Source organism: Arachis hypogaea, chromosome 3 (assembly GCF_003086295.3).
Source record: "Arachis hypogaea cultivar Tifrunner chromosome 3, arahy.Tifrunner.gnm2.J5K5, whole genome shotgun sequence".
NCBI classification, from domain to species: Eukaryota; Viridiplantae; Streptophyta; class Magnoliopsida; order Fabales; family Fabaceae; genus Arachis; species Arachis hypogaea.
This window is the reverse complement of record NC_092038.1, coordinates 109,223,136-109,233,828: the sequence shown is the minus strand read 5'-3', so window position 1 is coordinate 109,233,828 and position 10,693 is coordinate 109,223,136. Positions and strand designations below refer to the sequence as shown.

The window sequence follows — 10,693 nt, the reverse complement described above, 5'->3', positions numbered from 1 at the left end:
TACGGCAGCTTAATCTTTCATGGGTAGTTGAATTCTACTCCAATTTCCACTTGCTAACCCTGTAGTTTGTCTATGTCCGTCAGAAGCAAGTCCCTATTACAGAAGAGGCCATTCAACGAGCTTTAGATCTTTCCCCTGCTCCAGAAGGACTGGACGCATTTCAAGAAGCCGCACTCAAGCGTCAGACGTACCAATTTGACTGGGACGCTGTTCTCAGAGTTATCGCACAACCTGGCAGCAGATAGATTTATGGATACCATCTTTCCCGACCTAAGGGAATAACGGCTTCCGCACTTACCTTAGAAGCTCGAGTATGGGTGCAGATTATGTCCCATTACATCTTTCCAAGCACTCATGAGTCCTCCTTCACTGCAGACATGGATGTTCTACTCTGGTGTATCATTACAGACCAGCCTCTAAACCTACCAAGACACATTCGAAATGCCATGGGACACGTACAAATTGCTTACCTTTTCTCGCCTTGGTCTCGGATCTTGTCTCAGCAGCTGGAGTCTCCTACAGAGCTAGGGACACCAAAGCCATGCCTCCACGGGATGATCAGTACGTCCCTAATGGGAAATATCTCAGGCCGCCAACAGCCACTACCAGCCAGCCTGCAAAACCAGCTGCAGACATTCCTCCTTCTACACCACAAGAAACTTCAACAAGTCAGCTGATCCATCAGATACTGGAGAGGTTGGATCGGCAAGAACAGAAAGCGAAGCTACGAGAGCGCCGCAACCAGCACCATTTCAAATACCTCAAGGAGCTACTCACAGGAAACCACAGACCTGACAAAGACCCAAATACTCCAGACTCCACTTTATTTACCAGCACAGGGAGCCATGACGGTCCCGACTGTGGAGATACTGCTACTAGCCCACCTTTATTCCTGACAGATGGCACCGAAGACGGTGCAAAGCCTTAAGTGTGGGGAGGTCGGTCAGTACCTGACTTCCGGAGGTAATTTCTTTTCCCTAACATCAATAAAGTAGGATATTTAGTCAGTTTTTCTTTAGGATAGATTGTTTAGAAATAGGATTATTTGCATGCATGTTCTATTTAGTTGAAATATAATAGGTTTCTTTTAGGACCCTATTTTTTTTGAAAAATTTCACTAATTTAAATCAAAATTTAAATGTTAAACTTGTTTGAAGATTGTAAATTGGAACATGGTTTTTGAGCTAAAGAACACACAACCTGTGAGACTTTGAGCTTAAATACATGGTTACATTATTTAACCATAAATATTTTATTCTTGTGTGTTTACTTTTCTATGATTGTAATTTGTATTTTGTTTTATCCTATATGTCCAATATTTAATGTGTTATATGCATGCATATGATTGAGGCCATTATTTGTTTAGCTCACTTATCCCAAATAAGCCTACCCTTTAAATTACCTTTGTTAGCCACTTTGAGTCTTTTCAATCCCATTTGTTCTACATTTTACCACATTACTAGCCTTAAGCGGAAAATAATTAAATATCCCAATTGAATCTTTGGTTAGCTTAAGATAAAAATTGTGTGTTAATTGAGTATGGGAAGGTTGTGGGAACAAGGGTTAATAAGGGAATGTGTCATGATAAAATAATGGGAATTTGGGTACCCACTCATGTAAAACAGAAAATCAAAAATTCCATATGCATTGATATGTTGTTTCAGTCTTTATGCCTCTATAAAAAAAATAAAAAAATCCAAAAAAGTATTCAATAAATAAGTAATTAAATAAGGGGACAAAATTACCCCGATGATAAGCTAATGAAAAATCAATGCATATGTGACAAAATTAAAGAAAAGCTGATGCGTGAGTAGGTAATGCAAAATGAAGAATTTTTGGGTAGCTAGGCATAATTCTAAAGTTATATAGAGTATATGTATGTTAGGTGAAAGCTGAGGTTAATTAAAGATTTAATTCATAAAGCTCACTTAGTCATATATATACATATATATATATGTATATATATATATATATATGTATATATATGACTAAGTACAACCTTGAAAAGATCTCATGATGCTTGCATTGGTACCTTAAATATTGTTGATTGGTTAGGTGAAGAACAAAGTTTAGAAAGCATGATTAGAGAAGGATAGAGTGATTACCCTATACACTAGAGAGATTATAGTGCACACACACCATCAGTGAGGGTTCAATGCTTGATTCTATGTTCCCTGCTTTCACGAGCTGTCTTCTTACAAATTTACTTGCTTTTACTATATGATTTGAATTAGTGGGATTTGACCTATGTTTGTCTTAAGAGAACTTATTTGTTTTTAACCGAATAGACAAAATCATATAGTTGCATTCATATATATAGGTTGCATTGCATTGCATGAGTCTTCATGTCCCTATTCATTCATATTTATCTTCTTCAACTAAGCATGAGGGCATGCATTGTTTAAGTGTGGGGAGGTTGATAAACCATTATTTTATAATTTATATTGTGTTTATTTGAGTGGTTTTATCAAGTCTTTCACCCACTTATTCATATGATTAGCATGATATTATAAGTCCTTCCCAAAATTGTTCGATGATTGAAAACTTGCTTCCTAAAGATCTTTTTATTGTATATTTTAATTCTCCTTTATACCATTCGATGCCGTGATCCGTGTGTTAAGTGTTTCAAGCTTCATAGGGCAGGAATAGCTTAGAGAATGGAGAGGAAGCTTGCAAAAATGGAAGGAACACAAGAAATTGAGGAGATGACCAATGAGAAGTGACGCGGATGCATGGCTCACGCATCCGCGCGAACTGGAGAAAATCACAGCGGCACAAATGCGTGCCTGACGGGAGCGCGTGGATTGGAATCTGCACAAGTGACGCGAATGCGTGGATGACGCGCACGCGTGGCAAGGAAAAAATGCTGGATGATGCGAATGCATGGACGACGCAGTCGCGTGACGTGCGCGATCTGCAGAATTTACAAAAATCGCTGGCGTGGATTTTGGGCCATGTTTTTACCCAGTTTTAGGCCCAGAAACGCAGATTAAAGCCAGGGAACATGCAGAGACTAGGGACGATTCTCATTCTGCATAATTTTAGCTTTAGTTTTTGAATCTAGAGAGAGAATTCTACCTCTTCCTCTAGGTTTTTCTTTTACACTCATAGTTTAGAATTTGATTATTTTGCTTTAGTTATTGAGAAGAGTCTACCTCCAGAACTGATTATTCTAGTCTGTTTTCTTTACCTTGTTTACTCCTTTATTTTTTAATCCTTATTCAGAGTTACAATTAGGAAGCTTTTATGACTTGTTGAGATTTATTAATGCAAGAACTATTTTATTTTTAATTGATCTTTTGATTATTATTGATCATGTCTTCTTTTTATTCTCTCCTTAATTTTGAAAAGTCTATATTTATGATAATAGTGTAGTTCTCTAACTTGATTGGGAGCAGATTAAAAGGAGAACCTTGAGTTGGGATACTCAAGACTTCAATTGTAATTGGTTCGTTGTTGGTTGGCTGGTTAGTCACTAACTCTAATCCTTTCCAAGGGAGAGGATTAGGAATTGTGAATAGAAGTTGACTCCCAACTACTTGACTTTTCCCTAAATAAGTGAGGGTGAACTAAGTAGAAACAACTACTAATTATTAATTGATCTTGAGAAAATTCCAACAAGGACAGAACTTCTGATTAATCTTCTCCCGGTCAAGGTTTTTATTTGAATTACATAAATTCTCTGATTTAATTTCCTATTTATCAAACTCAAAAACATTTTGGAAAACCTCTGATTAAAAAAATAGCACATCTTTCTGCAACTCGTTGGGAGACGACCTGGGACTCATACTCCCAATAATCTTATTCTTAAATTTGTGACAACTCTTTTCTAAATTGACAAGTGGATTTTTGCTGGTTAAGATCTGTACTTGCAACGGTGTTTTCCTTAATAATTCTTAATCTGCCAATTTTCACCACTACCAATCACCGTTGCCAATGGCTACCGTCCATCCTCTCAGTGAAAATGGTCCAGCTACGGGTTACGTAGGGCTAATCATCTGTCGGTTCTCACTTGTGTCGGAATAAGATCCAATTATCCTTTTGTGACTGTCACTACACCCAACAGTCATGAGTTTGAAGCTCGTCACAGTCATCCCATCCCAGATCCTACTTGGAATACCACAGACAAGGTTTAGACTTTCTGGATCTCAAGAATGTTGCCAATTGATTCTAGCTTATTGGTGCACGAAATTGTGATCATCAATGGCGCCATCAACATGGTACGCTCAATTGCAATCTCAACTCTTCATCACAACTTCCCACAGCTAACCAGCAGGTACACTGGGTCGTCCAAGTAATAAACCTTATGCGAGTAAGGGTCGATCCCACAGAGATTATTGGTATGAAGCAAGCTATGGTCATCTTGTAAATCTCAGTCAGGCAGATTCAAATGGTTATAGATGATTTATGAATAAAGCATAAAATAAAGATAGAGATACTTATGTAATTTATTGGTGAGAATTTCAGATAAGCGTATGGAGATGCTTTGTCCCTTCCGTCTCTCTGCTTTCCTACTGTCTTCATCCAATCCTTCTTACTCCTTTCCATGGAAAGCTGTATGTTGGGCATCACCGTTGTCAATGGCTACAGTCCCGTCCTCTCAGTGAAAATGTTCAACGCGCTCTGTCACAGTACGGGTATTCAGCTGTCGGTTCTCGATCATGTCGGAATAGAATCCAGTGATTCTTTTGCGTCTGTCACTAACGCCCCACAATCGCGAGTTTAAAGCTCATCACAGTCATTCAATCCTTGAATCCTACTCAGAATACCATAGACAAGGTTTAGACCTTCCGGATTCTCTTGAATGCCGCCATCAATTCTAGCTTATAACACGAAGATTCCGATTAAGGGATCCAAGAGATATCCACTCAACTAAGGTAGAACGGAGGTGGTTGTCAGGCACACGTTCATAGGTGAGAATGATGATGAGTGTCACGGATCATCACATTCATCAAGTTGAGGAACAAGTGATATCTTAGAACAAGAATAAGCTGAATTGAATAGAAGAACAATAGTAATTGCATTAATACTCGAGGTACAGCAGAGCTCCACACCTTAATCTATGGTGTGTAGAAACTCCACCGTTGACAATACATAGGAACAAGGTCTAGGCATGGCCGAGAGGCCAGCCCCCATGATCTAAGATAGCATAAGACTACTCAAAGATAGCTACCAAGATGTCTAATACAATAGCAAAAGGTCCTATTTGTAGAGAACTAGTAGCTTAGGATTTACAAAGATGAGTAAATGACATAAAAAGGCTGAACATTGAAGCATTTTCGTGTAGAGGCTCTTCTTGGAGTTAAACGCCAGCTTTTGTGCCAGTTTGGGCGTTTAACTCCCATTCTTGTGCCAGTTCCGGCGTTTTACGCCAGAATTCTTGAGCTGACTTAGAACACCTGTTTGGGCCATCAAATCTCGAAAAAAGTATAAACTATTATACATTGTTGGAAAGCCCAGGATGTATACTTTCCAACACAGTTGAGAGCGCACTAATTAGGCTTCTGTAGCTCCAGATAATCCACTTCTAGTGCAGGGAGGTCAGAATCTAACAGCATCTGCAGTCCTTTTCAGCCTCTGAATCAGATTTTTGCTCAGGTCCCTCAATTTCAGCCAGAAAATACCTGAAATCACAGAAAAAACACACAAAATCATAGTAAAGTCCAGAAAAGTGAATTTTAACTAAAAACTAATAAAAATATAATAAAAACTAACTAAAACATACTAAAAACATACTAAAAATAATGCCAAAAAGCGTATAAATTATCCGCTCATCACAACACCAAACTTAAATTGTTGCTTGTCCCCAAGCAACTGAAGATCAAATAAGATAAAAAGAAGAGAATATGCAATGAATTCCAAAAACATCTATGAAGATCAGTATTAATTAGATGAGCGGGACTTTTAGCTTTTTGCCTCTGAACAGTTTTGGCATCTCACTTTATCCTTTGAAATTAGAATGATGGGCTTCTATAGGAACTCAAAATCCAGATAGTGTTATTGATTCTCCTAGTTAAGTATGATGATTCTTGAATATAGCTACTTTATGAGTCTTGGCTGTGGCCCAAAGCACTCTGTCTTCCAGTATTACCACCGGATACATACATGCCACAGACACATAACTGGGTGAACCTTTTCAGATTGTGACTCAGCTTTGCTAGAGTCCCCAATTAGAGGTGTCCAGGGTTTTTAAGCACACTCTTTTTGCCTTGGACAACTTTATTATTTCTTTTTCTCTTTTTTTTTTTTTGAATTCACTACTTTTTCTTGCTTCAAGAATCATTTTTATGATTTTTCAGATCCTCAGTAACATGTCTCCTTTTTTATCATTCTTTCAAGAGCCAACATTCATGAACAACAAATTCAAAAGACATATGCACTGTTCAAGCATACATTCAGAAGTTAAAGTATTGTCACCACATCAAAATAATTAATCTGCTATAAAATTCAAAATTCATGCAATTCTTCTCCTTTTTAATTAAGAACATTTTTCATTTAAGAAAGGTGATGGATTCATAGGACATTCATAACTTTAAGGCATAGACACTAAGACACTAATGATCATAAGACACAAACATAGATGATGAACATAAGCATAAAAATTCGAAAAACAGGAAAATGAAGAACAAGGAGATTAAAGAACGGGTCCACCTTAGTGATGGCGGCTTGTTCTTCCTCTTGAAGATCTTATGGAGTGCTTGAGCTCCTCAATGTCTCTTCCTTGCCTTTGTTGCTCCTCTCTCATGACTCTTTGATCTTCTCTAATTTCATGAAGGAGAATGGAATGTTCTTGGTGCTCCACCCTTAGTTGTCCCATGTTGGAACTTAATTCTCCTAGGGAGGTGTTGATTTGCTCCCAATAGTTTTGTGGAGGAAAGTGCATCCCTTGAGGCATCTCAGGGATTTCATGATGAGTGGGATCTCTTGTTTGCTCCATCCTTTTCTTAGTGATGGGCTTGTCCTCATCCATGAGGGTGTCTCCTTCTATGTCAATTCTGACTGAATAACAGAGGTGACAAATGAGATGAGGGAAGGCTAACCTTGCCAAGGTAGAGGACTTGTCCGCCACCTTATAAAGTTCTTGGGATATAACCTCATAAACTTCTATTTCCTCTCCAATCATGATGCTATGAATCATGATGGCCCGGTCTATAGTAACTTCGGACCGGTTGCTAGTGGGAATGATTGAGCATTGGATAAACTCCAACCATCCTCTAGCCACGGGCTTGAGGTCATGCCTTCTCAGTTGAACCGGCTTCCCTCTTGAATCTCTCTTCCATTGAGCGCCCTCTTCACAAATGTCTATGAGGACTTGGTCTAACCTTTGATCAAAGTTGACCCTTCTAGTGTAAAGGTGTTCATCTCCTTGCATCATGGGCAAGTTGAATGCCAACCTTACATTTTCCGGACTAAAATCTAAGCATTTCTCCCGAACCACTGTAAGCCAATTCTTTGGGTCCGGGTTCACACTTTGATCATGGTTCTTGGTGACTCCATGCATTGGCATAGAACTCTTGAACCATTAAGATTCTGACTTGTTGAACGGGGTTGGTAAGAACTTCCCAACCTCTTCTTCGGATCTCATGTCGGATCTCCGGATATTCACTCTTTTTGAGTTTGAAAGGGACCTCGGGGATCACCTTCTTCATGGCCACAACTTCATAGAAGTAGTCTTGATGCACCCTTGAGATGAATCTCTCCATCTCCCATGACTCGGAGGTGGAAGCTTTTGCCTTCCCTTTTCTCTTTCTAGAGGTTTTTCTGGCCTTAGATGCCATAAATGGTTATGGAAAAACAAAAAACAATGCTTTTACCACACCAAACTTAGAAGTTTTGCTCGTCCTCGAGCAAAAGAAGAAAGAAGATAGTAGAAGATGAAGAAATAGAGGAGATGGAGGTGGCTTTGTGGTTCGGCCAAGGGGGAGAAGTAGTGTTTAGGTTGTGTGAAAATGAAGGAGTGAAGAAGGGTTTATATAGGGGTGGGGAGAGGGGGAGGGTTCGGTCATGGATGGGTGGGTTTGGGATGGAAAGTGGTTTCAATTTGAATGGTGAGGTAGGTGGGGTTTTATGAAGGGTGGATGTGAGTGGTGAAGAGAATAGTGGGATATGATAGGTGAGGGGTTTTTGGGGAAGAGGTGTTGAGGTGATTGGTAAATGGGTGAAGAAGAGAGAGAGTGGTGGGGTAGGTGGGGATCCTGTGGGGTCCACAGATCCTGAAGTGTTAAGAAAAAGTCTTCCCTACACCAAGTGGCGAGCAAAAATGCTCTTTATGCCAATTCTGGCGTTAAACGCCGGGTTGGTGCCCATTTCTGGCGTTTAACGCCAACTTCTTGTCCTTTCTTGGCATTTAACGCCAGTCTGGTGCCCCTTTCTGGCGTTAAACGCCCAGAATGGTGCCAGACTGGGCGTTAAACACCCATTTGCTGCCCTTACTGGCGTTTAAACGCCAGCAAGTTTTCCTCCAGGATGTGCTATTTTTCCTTCTGTTTTTCATTCTGTTTTTGCTTTTTTAATTGATTTTGTGACTTCCCATGATCATCAACCTATAGAAAACATAAAATAACAGTGAAAATTAGATAAATATAACATTGGGTTGCCTCCCAACAAGCGCTTCTTTAATGTCAGTAGCTTGACAGTGGGCTCTCATGGAGCCTCACAGATGTTCAGAGCAATGTTGGAACCTCCCAACACCAAACTTAGAGTTTGAATGTGGGGGTTCAACACCAAACTTAGGGTTTGGTTGTGGCCTCCCAATACCAAACTTAGAGTTTGACTGTGGAGGCTCTGTTTGACTCTGTTTTGAGAGAAGCTCTTCATGCTTCCTCTCCATGGTTACAGGGGGATATCCTTGAGCCTTAAACACAAAGGATTCTTCATTCACTTGAATGATCAATTCTCCTCTGCAACATCAATCACAGCCTTTGCTGTGGCTAGGAAGGGTCTGCCAAGGATGATGGATTCACCCATGCACTTCCCAGTCTCTAGGACTATGAAATCAGCAGGGATGTAATGGTCTTCAATCTTTACCAGAACATCCTCTACAAGTCCATAAGCTTGTTTTCTTGAATTGTCTGCCATCTCTAGTGAGATTCTTGCAGCTTGTACCTCAAAGATCCCTAGCTTCTCCATTACAGAGAGAGGCATGAGGTTTATGCTTGACCCTAGGTCACACAGAGCCTTCTTGAAGGTCATGGTGCCTATGGTACAAGGTACTGAGAACTTCCCAGGGTCCTGTCTCTTTTGAGGTAATATCTGCCTAGTCAAGTCATCCAGTTCTTTGGTGAGCAAAGGGGGTTCATCCTCCCAAGTCTCATTACCAAATAACTTGTCATTTAGCTTCATGATTGCTCCAAGGTACTTGGCAACTTGCTCTTCAGTGACATCTTCATCCTCTTCAGAGGAAGAGTATTCATCAGAGCTCATGAATGGCAGAAGTAAATCAAATGGAATCTTTATGGTCTCAGTGTGAGCCTCAAATTCCCATGGTTCCTCATTAGGGAACTCATTAGAGGCTAGTGGACGTCCATTGAGGCCTTCCTCAGTGGCGCTCACTGCCTCTTTCTCCTCTCCAAGTTCGGCCATGTTGATGGCCTTGCACTCTCCTTTTGGATTATCTTTTGTATTGCTTGGAAGAGTACTAGGAGGGAGTTCAACAACTTTCTTACTCAGCTGACCCACTTGTGCCTCCAAGTTTCTAATGGAGGACCTTGTTTCAGTCATGAAACTTTGAGTGGTTTTGATTAGATCAGAGACCATGGTTGCTAAGTCAGAGTGGCTCTGCTTAGAATCCTCTGTCTGTTGCTGAGAAGATGATGGAAAAGGCTTGCCATTGCTAAACCTGTTTCTTCCACCATTGTTGTTGTTGAAACCTTGTTGAGGTCTCTGTTGATCCTTCTGTGAGAGATTTGGATGATTTATCCATGAAGGATTATAGGTGTTTCCATAGGGTTCTCCCATGTAATTCACCTCTTCCATTGAAGGGTTCTCATGATCATAAGCTTCTTCTTCAGATGAAGCATCCTTAGTACTGCCTGGTGCAGCTTGCATTCCAGACAGACTTTGAGAAATCATATTGACTTGCTGAGTCAATATTTTGTTCTGAGTCAATATGGCATTCAGAGTATCAATCTCAATAACTCCTTTCTTCTGATTCGTCCCATTGTTCACAGGATTCCTTTCAGAAATGTACATGAATTGGTTATTTGCAACCATTTCAATGAGTTCTTGAGCTTCTTCAGGCGTCTTCTTCAGATGAAGAGATCCTCCAGCAGAGCTATCCAATGACATCTTGGACAGTTCAGACAGACCATCATAGAAGATACCTATGATGCTCCACTCAGAAAGCATGTCAGAAGGACACTTTCTGATCAATTGTTTGTATCTTTCTCAAGCTTCATAGAGGGATTCACCTTCCTTCTGTCTAAAGATTTGGACTTTCACTCTAAGCTTACTCAATTTTTGAGGTGGAAAGAACCTTGCCAAGAAGGCATTGACTAGCTTTTCCCAAGAGTTCAGGCTTTCTTTAGGTTGTGAGTCCAACCATATTCTAGCTCTGTCTCTTACAGCAAAAGGGAATAGCATAAGTCTGTAGACCTCAGGGTCAACCCCATTGGTCTTAACAGTGTCACAGATTTGCAAGAATTCAGCTAAAAACTGATGAGGATCTTCCAATGGAAGTCCATGGAACTTGCAA

General features: G+C 40.1%; 1 non-coding gene across 1 annotated transcript; it reads left to right on the top strand.

Moving 5' to 3' along the window:
• The first annotated feature begins 10,341 nt into the window (after nucleotides 1–10,341).
• Nucleotides 10,342–10,449, top strand: LOC112793206 (small nucleolar RNA R71). The gene has a single exon (XR_003197911.1). It is a non-coding gene; the product is annotated as a small nucleolar RNA R71 (small nucleolar RNA).
• Nucleotides 10,450–10,693: the final 244 nt, after the last annotated feature.